Raw genomic sequence first — 11,980 nt, 5'->3', positions numbered from 1 at the left:
AAGCCCTTGTGTTCTCTCTATGATCTCATTTGTTTTCACAGTTCTATAATCTCACTGATCACACCATAATTTAGTTATTCTGTTAAAGGATGTTTGGGTTTGTTTGTATCAAGGAAGTACATCATTAATATCCTGCATGTGTCCTGATAAGTAAGTGCAAGAGTTTCTTTTTAAAAAATTTTTTTTAATGTTTTTATTTTATTTTGAACGAGAGACAGAGTGCGAGTGGGGGAGGGGCAGAGAGGGAAGTCTCTGAGCTGTCGGCACAGAGCTTGACATGGGGCTCCAACTCAGAAACTGTGAGATCATGACTTGAGCCAAAATCAGAAGGACGTTTAACTGACTTAGCCACCCAGGCATCCCAAGAGTTTCTTTTATAGCAATGATTCTCAGAAGAGTGGTCCCCAGACCAACAGCATCAAGACCACCTGGAACTTCTTTTAATGCAAAGTCTGAAGCCCCAGTGCATGAATTAGAAACTCAGGGAACAGTCCAGCAATCTGTGTTTAACAAACCCTCTCTGGGATTCTGATGCACACTAATGTGTGAGAAGCACTGTTCAGAGTATTAGCATGAGGGCAGAATTGCTGGGTCTCAGAATATACACATGCTCAACTTTTTTTGAGAAATACCAAACATTTCCAAAGTGGCCGTTCCAATTTATGTCTCTACAGTCAGTGGATGAGTCTTCCTAATGCTCCTTACTCTCTTCTATATTTGGTATTTGTCTTATTTTTTAGGGACCACAGATTTGGGAGGTTTGAAGGATATCCCTCGTGGCCTTAACTTGCGTTTCTCTCACTACAAATGGGTTTGAGCATATTTTCGTGTATTTATGAGCTACTAATATTTCTCACAGTGAAAGGACTATTGTGTCTTTGACCACTTCTTTACTGGGTTTCAAATTGATTTGTAGGACTTATCTTCGTACTAATCTTTTGTCATTTTATGTGCTGCAAACATCATCTAATGGTTGCTTTTGTTTTGTAATCTCTGTACTGGATCTTTTGTTTAACAGATCTTAATTTCAGCGTTACTGAATTTAGCAGTCTTTTATGGTCAGTGCTGTTTGTGTTTTAAGAAGTCCTTTCCTGTCCTGAAGTCATAAAGATATTTCCCCTCTGTTGTTTTATGCTTTCATCTTTTTCTTTCATTATGACATTTCTTTTTTTTTTTTTTTTTTTTTTTTTTTAATTTTTTTTTTCAACATTTTTTTTTTTTTATTTATTTTGGGACAGAGAGAGACAGAGCATGAACGGGGGAGGGGCAGAGAGAGAGGGAGACACAGAATTGGAAACAGGCTCCAGGCTCCGAGCCATCAGCCCAGAGCCTGACGCGGGGCTCGAACTCACGGACCGCGAGATCGTGACCTGGCTGAAGTCGGACGCTTAACCGACTGCGCCACCCAGGTGCCCCCTCATTATGACATTTCTTTATGTTGTGGTGTAGGTATATACTTTTTTTTCTTAATGAATAATTAATTGGCCCAGCATCTTTTATTAAGGAATCTATCTTTTAACCACTGATCTTTAAAGCCCTATCTGTCTTAAACCAAGTATGTATGTGTGTGTGTGTGTGTGTGTGTGTGTGTGTGTGTGTGTGTGTATCCATATTACATATATATGTAATATGTGTATTATATATTTTTTTGTTTAGTTTGTTTCTGAGGTCTCTATTCTGATATTTTCTGATCTACTTGTTTATTTCTATGCCCATATTACATCATCTTATAGCTTTATAAGAAGTCAGTATCTGATCAGAGAAGCTCCTTAATGTTCTGAGCAAGCAGCCCATTGACATTTTAGAATTAGCTTGTAAATTTTCACAAAAAACTCCTCTAGGATTTTGATTGGGATTGCATTCCATTTATAGATCGATTTAGGAAGACTAGACGTCTTTATATACTTTGAATCTTCTTATCCATAATTTTCTTGATTTATTTAAGACTTCTTCAGTGTCTTTCAATATAATTATATACTTTTTCCAGAAAAGTCTTATATATATCTTTTATTAAATTTATTCCTAGGCACTGCATAGTTTTCAATGCTATTGTAAATAGTGTAATTTTAAAAATTACTTTTGCTGTGTTTGGGAATAGAAGAAATACAATTGGCTGTTCTATATATTTTTTGTAGCTGTGACCTTTTTAGAGTCTCACATCCTAATAATCTCTCATGCTTCTGTTGGGTTTTCTGTGTACAAATATTAACTTTTATCTTTTCCTTTCCAATCCTTTTACCTTTTCTGCACTAGTTAGGACCTCTAGAATGCTGACTACAAGTGATGATTGCAAGCATCTTTGTCTTTTCTGATACTCGAAGGGAATATTTTGGGGCACCGCGTGGCTCAGCTGGTTGATTAAAGTTCATTAAAGTTGGTGGATTAAAGGATTAAAGGAGATGAAAGGAGAAAAATTATTTGCCACCTCAATAAATACAGAAGAAGCATTAAATAAAATATAACACCTTTTCATGATAAACACTCAATACAAGTGTGGAATCTAAGAGCAGGTGTATGTAAAAATCACATAATAAACAGCTTATTAATCTATTCTAGTCTGGTTTTGATATGAGTTATGCTAGCCTCATACAATGAGTAAAGAGTGTTTCTTCTACATTATTATTTGAAGTTTTTTTAATATCAGTTTATCTTTTTCTTGGTAAAACTTGCTTATAAAGTTATCAGCACCTGGCTTTTGTTGTTGTTTCAAGTGTTTATTTAAATTTTAGTTAACATAGGGGGTGCCTGCATGACTCAGTCAGTTGAGCGTCCAACTTTGGCTCAAGTCATGATTTTGCCGTTTGTGAGTTTGAGCCCTGTGTGGGGCTCTGTGCGGACAGGTCAGAGCCTGGAGCCTGCTTCAGATTCTGTGTCTCCCTCTCTCTTTCTGCCCCTCCCCCGCTCATCTCTCAGACATAAATATACATTAAAAAATTTTTAAAAATTCTTGTTAACGTATAGTGTAATATTGGTTTCAGGAGAATTTAGTGATTCATCACTGACATGCTATATATGTTGCTCATCTCAAGTGCCCGCCTTAATTCCCATCACCCATTTAGCCCATCCACCACCCAACTTCCCTCCCTTAATTTGTTCTCTATAGTTAAGAGTCTCTTATGGTTTGCCTCTCTCTTTTTTTTTTCCCCCTTTCTTCCCCTATATTCATCTGTTTTGTTTCTTAAATTCCACATATGAGTGAAATCATATGGTATTTGCCTTTCTCTGACTGCATTATGCCACTTAGCTTAATAGTCTAGGTCCATCCATGTTGTTGCAAATGTCAAGATTGCATTATTTTTTATGGCTGAGTAATACATACATATAAACATACATATAAAAGCATACATATATATACATACACATATATATTCATATGTATGTATATGCATACATACACCACATATTTATCCATTCATCAGTAGATAGACATTTGGCTCTCTCCATAGTTTGGCTATTGTTGATAATGCTGCTATAAACATCAGGGTACATGTGCCCCTTCAAATCAGTATTCTTGTATCCTTTGGGTCAATACCTAGTACTGCAATTGTGGGATTGTAGGGATAGTTTTATTTTTAACTTTTTGAGGAACCTCCATAATGTTTCCAGAGTGGCTGCACCAGTTTGCATTGCCACCAGTAGTGTAAGAGAGTTCCTCTTTCTCTGCATCCTCACCAACATCTGTTGTTTCCTATGTTGTTAATTTTAGCCATTCTGACAGGTTTGAGGTGGTAACTCATTGTAGTTTTTGATTTGCATTTCCCTGATGATGAGTAATGTTGAACATTTTTTCATATGTCTGCTGGCCATTTGTATCACTTCTTTGGAAGAAGGTCTATTCATGTCTTCTAGCACCTGACATTTTTTAATGATTAAAAAAATATTTTAAAGATTAACTACTGATTTGAATTCTTTAAAGTTTTTATTCTTTTGATTCAATTTTGGTATTTTATATTTTTAAGTAATTTATCCATTTTATTTAAGTTTTCAAATTTACTAAATTATTTATAATATGTCCTTATTTATTACTTGTGGTATCAGAAGTTTTGTTCCTTTTCTGTACTGATATTTTTTATTTGTATCTTGTGTCTTTTCTTTTGGCAGTTTGTTTCCTGTAAGTCTTCAAAGAACTTGATGTTGTTTACCCTCATGTTTTGAAATTTTTTCCATTTTATTAATTTTTATTTATATCTTTTTTGTGTCTTTGAGAGAGAAGGTGCAAGTGAGCAAGGGGCAGAGAGAGACACGCAGAGAGAGGGAGAGAAGTGGGGCTCACCTAAGCTGGGGCTTGAGCTCAACCCATGTGGAACTTGAACTCAAAAACCATGAGATCATGACCTGAGCCAAAGTCAGATGCTTAACAACTGAGCCATCCAGGCACCCCTATTTGTATCTTTATAATATTGTTTTCCCCGCTTCTCAACTGCTATAAGAATGGCTATTCATACTTGGGACGTAATTTTTTTTGTTTATTTTTATTTTTTAAAAATTTATTTATTGTTTAATTTACATCCAAGTTAGTTAGCATATAGCACAATAAGGATTTCAGGAGTAGATTCTTAATGCCCCTTACCCATTTAGCCCATCCTCCCTCCCACAACCCCTCCAGTAACCCTCTGTTTGTTCTCCATATTTAAGAGTCTTTTGTGTTTTGTCCCCCTCCCTGTTTGTATATTATTTTTGCTTCCCTTTCCTTATGTTCATCTGTTTAGTATCTTAAAATCTTCATGCGAGTGAAGTCATATGATATTTGTCCTTCTCTGACTAGTTTCGCTTAGCATAATACCCTCCAGTTCCATCCACATAGGTGCAATTGGAACGATTTCATTCTTTTTGATTGCCAAGTAATACTCCATTGTATATGTATACCACATCTTCTTTATCCATTCATCCATCAGTGGACATTTGGGCTCTTTCCATACACTGACTATTGTCGACAGCACTGCTATAAACGTTGGGGTGCATGTGCCCTTTTGAAACAGCACACCTGTATCCCTTAGATAAATACCTAGTAGTGCAATTGGTGGGTCATAGGGTAGTTCTACTTTTAACTTTTTGAGGAACCTCCATACTGTTTTCCAGAGTGGCTGAACCAGTTTGCATTCCTACCAGCAATGCAAAAGAGATCCTCTTTCTCTGCATCCTCGCCAACATCTGTTGTTGCCTGAGTTGTTAATGTTAGCCATTCTGACAGGTGTGAGGTGGTATCTCAATGTGGTTTTGATTTGTACTTTCCTGATGATGAGTGATGTTGAGCATTTTTTCATGTGTCTGTTTGCCATCTGGATATCTTCTCTGGAGAAGTGTCTGTTCATGTATTTTGCTCATTTCTTCATCGGATTATTCACTTTTTGGGTGTTGAGTTTGATAAGTTCTTTATAGATTTTGAATACTAATCCCTTATCTGATATGTCGTTTGCAAATATCTTTTCCCATTCCATCGGTTGCCTTTTAGTTTTGCTGATTGTTTCCTTTGCTGTGAAGCTTTTTATTTTGATGAGGTCCCAGTAGTTCATTTTTACTTTTGTTTCCTTTGCCTCCACAGACATGTTGAGTAAGAAGTTGCTGCGGCCAGGGTCAAAGAGGTTTTTGCCTGCTTTCTCCTTGAGGATTTTGATGGCTTCCTGTCTCACGTTTAGGTCTTTCATACATTTTGAGTTTATTTTTGTGTATGGTATAAGAAAGTGGTCCAGGTTCATTTTCCCAGCACCATTTGCTGAAGAGATTGTCTTTATTCCATTGGATGTTCTCTCTTGCATTGTCAAAGATGAGTTGGCAATGCATTTATGGGTCCATTTCTGAGTTCTCTATTTTGTTCCACTGATCTATGTGTCTGTTTTTGTGCCAGTATCATACTGTCTTGATGATTACAGCTTTGTAATACATCCTTTTTTTTTTTTAATTTTTTTTCAACGTTTTTTATTTATTTTTGGGACAGAGAGAGACAGAGCATGAACGGGGGAGGGGCAGAGAGAGAGGGAGACACAGAATCGGAAACAGGCTCCAGGCTCCGAGCCATCAGCCCAGAGCCTGACGCAGGGCTCGAACTCACGGACCGCGAGATCGTGACCTGGCTGAAGTCGGACGCTTAACCGACTGCGCCACCCAGGCGCCCCTCCTTTTTTTTTAATATATGAAATTTATTGTCAAATTGGTTTACATACAACACCCAATGCTCATCCCAAAAGATGCCCTCTTCAATATCCATCACCTACCCTACCCTCCCTCCCACCCCCCATCAACCCTCAGTTTGTTCTCGGTTTTTAAGAGTCTTTTATGCTTTGGCTCTCTCCCACTCTAACCTCTTTTTTTTTTTTTTCCTTCCCCTCCCCCATGGGTTTCTGTTAAGTTTCTCAGGATCCACATAAGAATGAAAACATATGGTATCTGTCTTTCTCTGTATGGCTTATTTCACTTAGCATCACACTCTCCAGTTCCATCCACGTTGCTACAAAGGGCCATATTTCATTCTTTCTCATTGCTGTGTAGTACTCCATTGTGTGTATAAACCACAATTTCTTTATCCATTCATCAGTTGATGGACATTTAGGCTCTTTCCATAATTTGGCGATTGTTGAGAGTGCTGCTATAAACATTGGGGTACAAGTGGCCCTATGCATCAGTACTCCTGTATCCCTTGGGTAAATTCCTAGCAGTGCTATTGCTGGGTCATAGGGTAGGTCTATTTTTAATTTTCTGAGGAACCTCCACACTGTTTTCCAGAGTGGCTGCACCAATTTGCATTCCCACCAACAGTGCAAGAGGGTTCCCGTTTCTCCACATCCTCTCCAGCATCTATAGTCTCCTGATTTGTTCATTTTGGCCACCCTGACTGGTGTGAGGTGATATCTGAGTGTGGTTTTGATTTGTATTTCCCTGATAAGAAGCGACGTTGAACATCTTTTCGTGTGCCTGTTGGCCATCTGGATGTCTTCTTAGAGAAGTGTCTATTCATGTTTTCTGCCCATGTCTTCACTGGATTATTTGTTTTTCGGGTGTGGAGTTTGGTGAGCTCTGTATAGATTTTGGATACTAGCCCTTTGTCTGGTATGTCACTTGCAAATATCTTTTCCCATTCCGTTGGTTGCCTTTTAGTTTTGTTGATTGTTTCCTTTGCTGTGCAGAAGCTTTTTATCTTCATGAGGTCCCAACAGTTCATTTTTGCTTTTAATTCCCTTGCCTTTGGGGATGTGTCAAGTAAGAAATTGCTGTGGCTGAGGTCAGAGAGGTCTTTTCCTGCTTTCTCCTCTAGGGTTTTGATGGTTTCCTGTCTCCCATTCAGGTCCTTTATCCATTTTGAGTTTATTTTTGTGAATGGTGTGAGAAAGTAGTCTAGTTTCAACCTTCTGCCTGTTGCTGTCCAGTTCTCCCAGCACCATTTGTTAAAGAGACTGTCTTGTTTCCATTGGATATTCTTTCCTGCTTTGTCAAAGATTAGTTGGCCATATGTTTGTGGGTTTAGTTCTGGGGTTTCTATTCTATTCCATTGGTATATGTGTCTGTTTTTGTGCCAATACCATGCTGTCTTGATGATTACAGCTTTGAGGTAGAGGCTAAAGTCTGGGATTGTGATGCCTCCTGCTTTGGTCTTCTTCAAAATTCCTTTGGATATTCAGGGCCTTTTGTGGTTCCATATGAATTTTAGGATTGCTTGTTCTAGCTTCGAGAAGAATGCTGGTGCAATTTTGATTGGGACTGCATTGAATGTGTAGATAGCTTTGGGTAGTATTGACATTTTGACAATATTTATTCTTCCAACCCATGGGCACGGAATGTTTTTCCATTTCTTTATATCTTCTTCAATTACCTTCATAAGCTTTCTATAGTTTTCAGCATACAGATCTTTTACATCTTTGGTTAGATTTATTCCTAGGTATTTTATGCTTCTTGGTGCAATTGTGAATGGGATCAGTTTCTTTATTTGTCTTTCTGTTGCTTCATTATTAGTGTGTAAGAAAGCAATTTCTGATTTCTGTACATTGATTTTGTATCCTGCAACTTTGCTGAATTCATGTATCAGTTCTAGCAGACTTTTGGTGGAGTCTATCGGATTTTCCATATATAATATCATGTCATCTGCAAAAAGTGAAAGCTTGACTTCATCTTTGCCAATTTGGATGCCTTTGATTTCCTTTTGTTGTCTGATTGCTGATGCTGGCACTTCCAACACTATGTTAAACAACAAGTGGTGAGAGTGGAGATCCCTATCGTGTTCCTGATCTCAGGGAAAAAGCTCTCAGTTTTTCCCATTGAGGATGATATTAGCCGTGGGCTTTTCATAAATGGCTTCTATGATGTTTAAGTATGTTCCTTCTATCCCAACTTTCTCGAGGGTTTTTATTAAAAAGGTTGCTGAATTTTGTCAAATGCTTTTTCTGCATCGATTGACAGGATTATATGGTTCTTATCTTTTCTTTTATTAATGTGATGTATCACGTTGATTGATTTGCGAATGTTGGACCAGCCCTGGAGCCCAGGAATGGATCCCGCTTGATCATGGTGAATAATTCTTTTTATATGCTGTTGAATTTGATTTGCTAGTATCTTATTGAGAATTTTTGCATCCATATTCATCAGGGATATTGGCCTGTAGTTCTTTTTTTTTTACTGGGTCTCTGTCTGGTTTAGGAATCGAAGTATACTGGCTTCATAGAATGATTCTGGAAGTTTTCCTTCCCTTTCTATTTTTTGGAATAGCTTGAGAAGGATAGGTATTATCTCTGCTTTAAATGTCTGGTAGAATTCCCCAGGGAAGCCATCTGGTCTTGGACTCTTATTTGTTGGGAGATTTTTGATAACTGATTCAATTTCTTCGCTGGTTATGGGTCTGTTCAAGCTTTCTGTTTCTTCCTGTTTGAGTTTTGGAAGTGTGTGGGTGTTTAGGAATTTGTCCATTTCTTCCAGGTTGTCCAGTTTGTTGGCATATAATTTTTCATAGTATTCCCTGATAATTGCTTGTATCTCTGAGGGATTGGTTGTAACAATTCCATTTTCATTCATGATTTTATCTATTTGGGTCATCTCCCTTTTCTTTTTGAGAAGCCTGGCTAGAGGTTTATCAATTTTGTTTATTTTTTCAAAAAACCAACTCTTGGTTTCATTGATCTGCTCTACAGTTTTTTTAGATTCTATATTATTGCTGCTCTGATCTTTATTATTTATCTTCTTCTGCTGGGTTTGGGGTGTCTTTGCTGCTCTGCTTCTATTTCCTTTAGGTGTACTGTTGGATTTTTTATTTGGGATTTTTCTTGTTTCTTGAGATAGGCCTGGATTGCAATGTATTTTCCTCTCAGGACTGCCTTTGCTGCATCCCAAAGCATTCTTGTATTTTCATTTTCGTTTGTTTCCATATATTTTTAAATTTTTTCTCTAATTGCTTGGTTGACCCATTCATTCTTTAGTAGGGTGTTCTTTAACCTCTGTGCTTTTGGAGGTTTTCCAGACTTGTTCTGTGGTTGATTTCAAGCTTCATAGTATTGTGGTCTGAAAGTATTCATGGTATGATCTCAATTCTTGTATACTTATGAAGGGCTGTTTTGTGACCCAGTATGTGATCTATCTTGGAGAATGTTCCATGTGCACTCGAGAAGAAAGTATATTCTATTGCTCTGGGATGCAGAGTTCTAAATATATCTGTCAAGTCCATCTGATCCAATGTATCATTCAGGACCCTTGTTTCTTTATTGACCATGTGTCTAGATGATCTATCCATTGTTGTAAGTGGGGTATTAAAGTCCCCTGCAGTTACCACATTCTTGTCAATAAGGTTGCTTATGTTTGTGAATAATTGTTTTATATATTTGGGGGCTCCCATATTCGGCACATAGACATTTATAATTGTTAGTTCTTGATGGATAGACCCTGTAATTATTATATAATGCCCTTCTTCATCTCTTGTTACAGCCTTTAATTTAAAGTCTAGTTTGTCTGATATAAGTATGGCTACTCCAGCTTTCTTTTGACTTCCAGTAGCATGATAAATAGTTCTCCATCTCCTCACTTTCAATCTGAAAGTGTCGTCAGGTCTAAAATGAGTCTCTTGTAGACAGCAAATAGATGGGTCTTGTTTTTTTATCCATTCTGATACCCTATGTCTTTTGGTTGGCATATTTAGTCCATTTACATTCAGTGTTATTATAGAAAGATATGAGTTTAGGGTCATTGTGATGTCTGTAGGTTTCATGCTTATAGCGATGTCTCTGGTACTTTGTCTCACAGGATCCCCCTTAGGATCTCTTGTAGGGCTGGTTTAGTGGTGACGAATTCCTTCAGTTTTTGTTTGTTTGGGAAGACCTTTATCTCTCCTTCTATTCTAAATGACAGACTTGCTGGATAGAGGATTCTCGGCGGCATGTTTTTTCTGTCATCACATTGAAGATTTCCTGGCATTCCTTTCTGGTCTGCCAAATTTCAGTAGAGAGATCGGTCACAAGTCTTATAGGTCTCCCTTTATATGTTAGGGCACGTTTATCCCTAGCTGCTTTCAGAATTTTCTCTTTATCCTTGTATTTTGCCAGTTTCACTATGATATGTCGTGCAGAAGATCAATTCAAGTTACGTCTGAAGGGAGTTCTCTGTGCCTCTTGGATTTCTTTTTTTTTTTCGGGATTTTTATTTTTATTTTTTTATTTTTTCAATATATGAAATTTATTGTCAAATTGGTTTCCATACAACACCCAGTGCTCATCCCAAAAGGTGCCCTCCTCAATACCCATCACCCACCCTCCCCTCCCTCCTACCCCCGCCTCTTGGATTTCAATGCCTGTTTCCTTCCCCAGATCAGGGAAGTACTCAGCTATTATTTCTTCAAGTACACTTCAGTACCTTTCCCTCTCTCTTCCTCCTCTGGAATACCAATTATGTGTAGACTGTTCTCTTTAGTCCATCACTTAGTTCTCTAATTTTCCCCTCATACTCCTGGATTTTTTTATCTCTCTTTTTCTCAGCTTCTTTTTTTTCCATAATTTTATCTTCTAGTTCACCTATTCTCTCCTCCACCTCCTCAATCCGAGCTGTGGTCGTCTCCATTTTATTTTGCAACTCATTAATAGCATTTTTTAGCTCCTCCTGGCTGTTCCTTAGTCCCTTGATCTCTGTAGCAATAGATTCTCTGCTGTCCTTTATACTGTTTTCAAGCCCATCGATTAATTTTATGACTATTATTCTAAATTCACTTTCTGTTATATTGTTTAAATTGTTTTTGATCAGTTCGTTAGCTGTCGTTATTTCCTGGAGGTTTTTTTGAGGGGAATTCTTCCGTTTCGTCATTTTGGATAGTCCCTGGAGTGGTGCGGAACTGAGGGGCACTTCCCCTGTGCTGTCTTGAATAACTTGGGTTGGTGGGCGGGGCCGCAGTCAGACCTGATGTCTGCCCCCAGCCCACCGCTGGGGCCACAGTCAGACTGGTGTGTACCTTCTCTTCCCCTCTCCTAGGGGTGGGATTCACTGTGGGGTGGCGTGGCCTGTCTGGGCTACTTGCACACTGCCAGGCTTGTGGTGCTGGGGATCTGGCATATTAGCTGGGGTGGGTCAGCAAGGGGCACCGGGATGGGAGGGGCAGGCTCAGATCGCTTTTCCTTCAGAGACCCGCTTCGTGAAGGGCCCTGCAGCACCAGGAGGGAGTCAGACCCACCGGAGGGATGGATCTGCAGAAGCAAAGGGTTGGGTGTTTGCCCGGTGCAAGCAAGTTCCCTTTGGGATTTTGGCTGGGGGATGGGCGAGGGAGATGGCGCTGGCGAGCGCCTTTGTTCCCCAACAAGCTGCGCTCTGTAGTCCGTGGCTCAACAACTCTCCCTCCCGTTGTCCTCCAGCCCGCCCACTTTCCGAGCAGAGCTGTTAACTTATAACCTTCCAGATGTTAAGTCCTGCTTACTGTCAGAACACACTCCATGCGGCCCCTCTGCTTTTGCAAGCCAGACTCGGGGGCTCTGCTTTGCCGGCGGGCTGCCCCTCAGTCCAGGCTCCCTCCCACCAGTCCATGTAG

Source organism: Neofelis nebulosa, chromosome 7, assembly GCF_028018385.1.
Source record: "Neofelis nebulosa isolate mNeoNeb1 chromosome 7, mNeoNeb1.pri, whole genome shotgun sequence".
Classification (NCBI taxonomy): Eukaryota; Metazoa; Chordata; class Mammalia; order Carnivora; family Felidae; genus Neofelis; species Neofelis nebulosa.
This window is presented reverse-complemented; position numbering follows the sequence as displayed.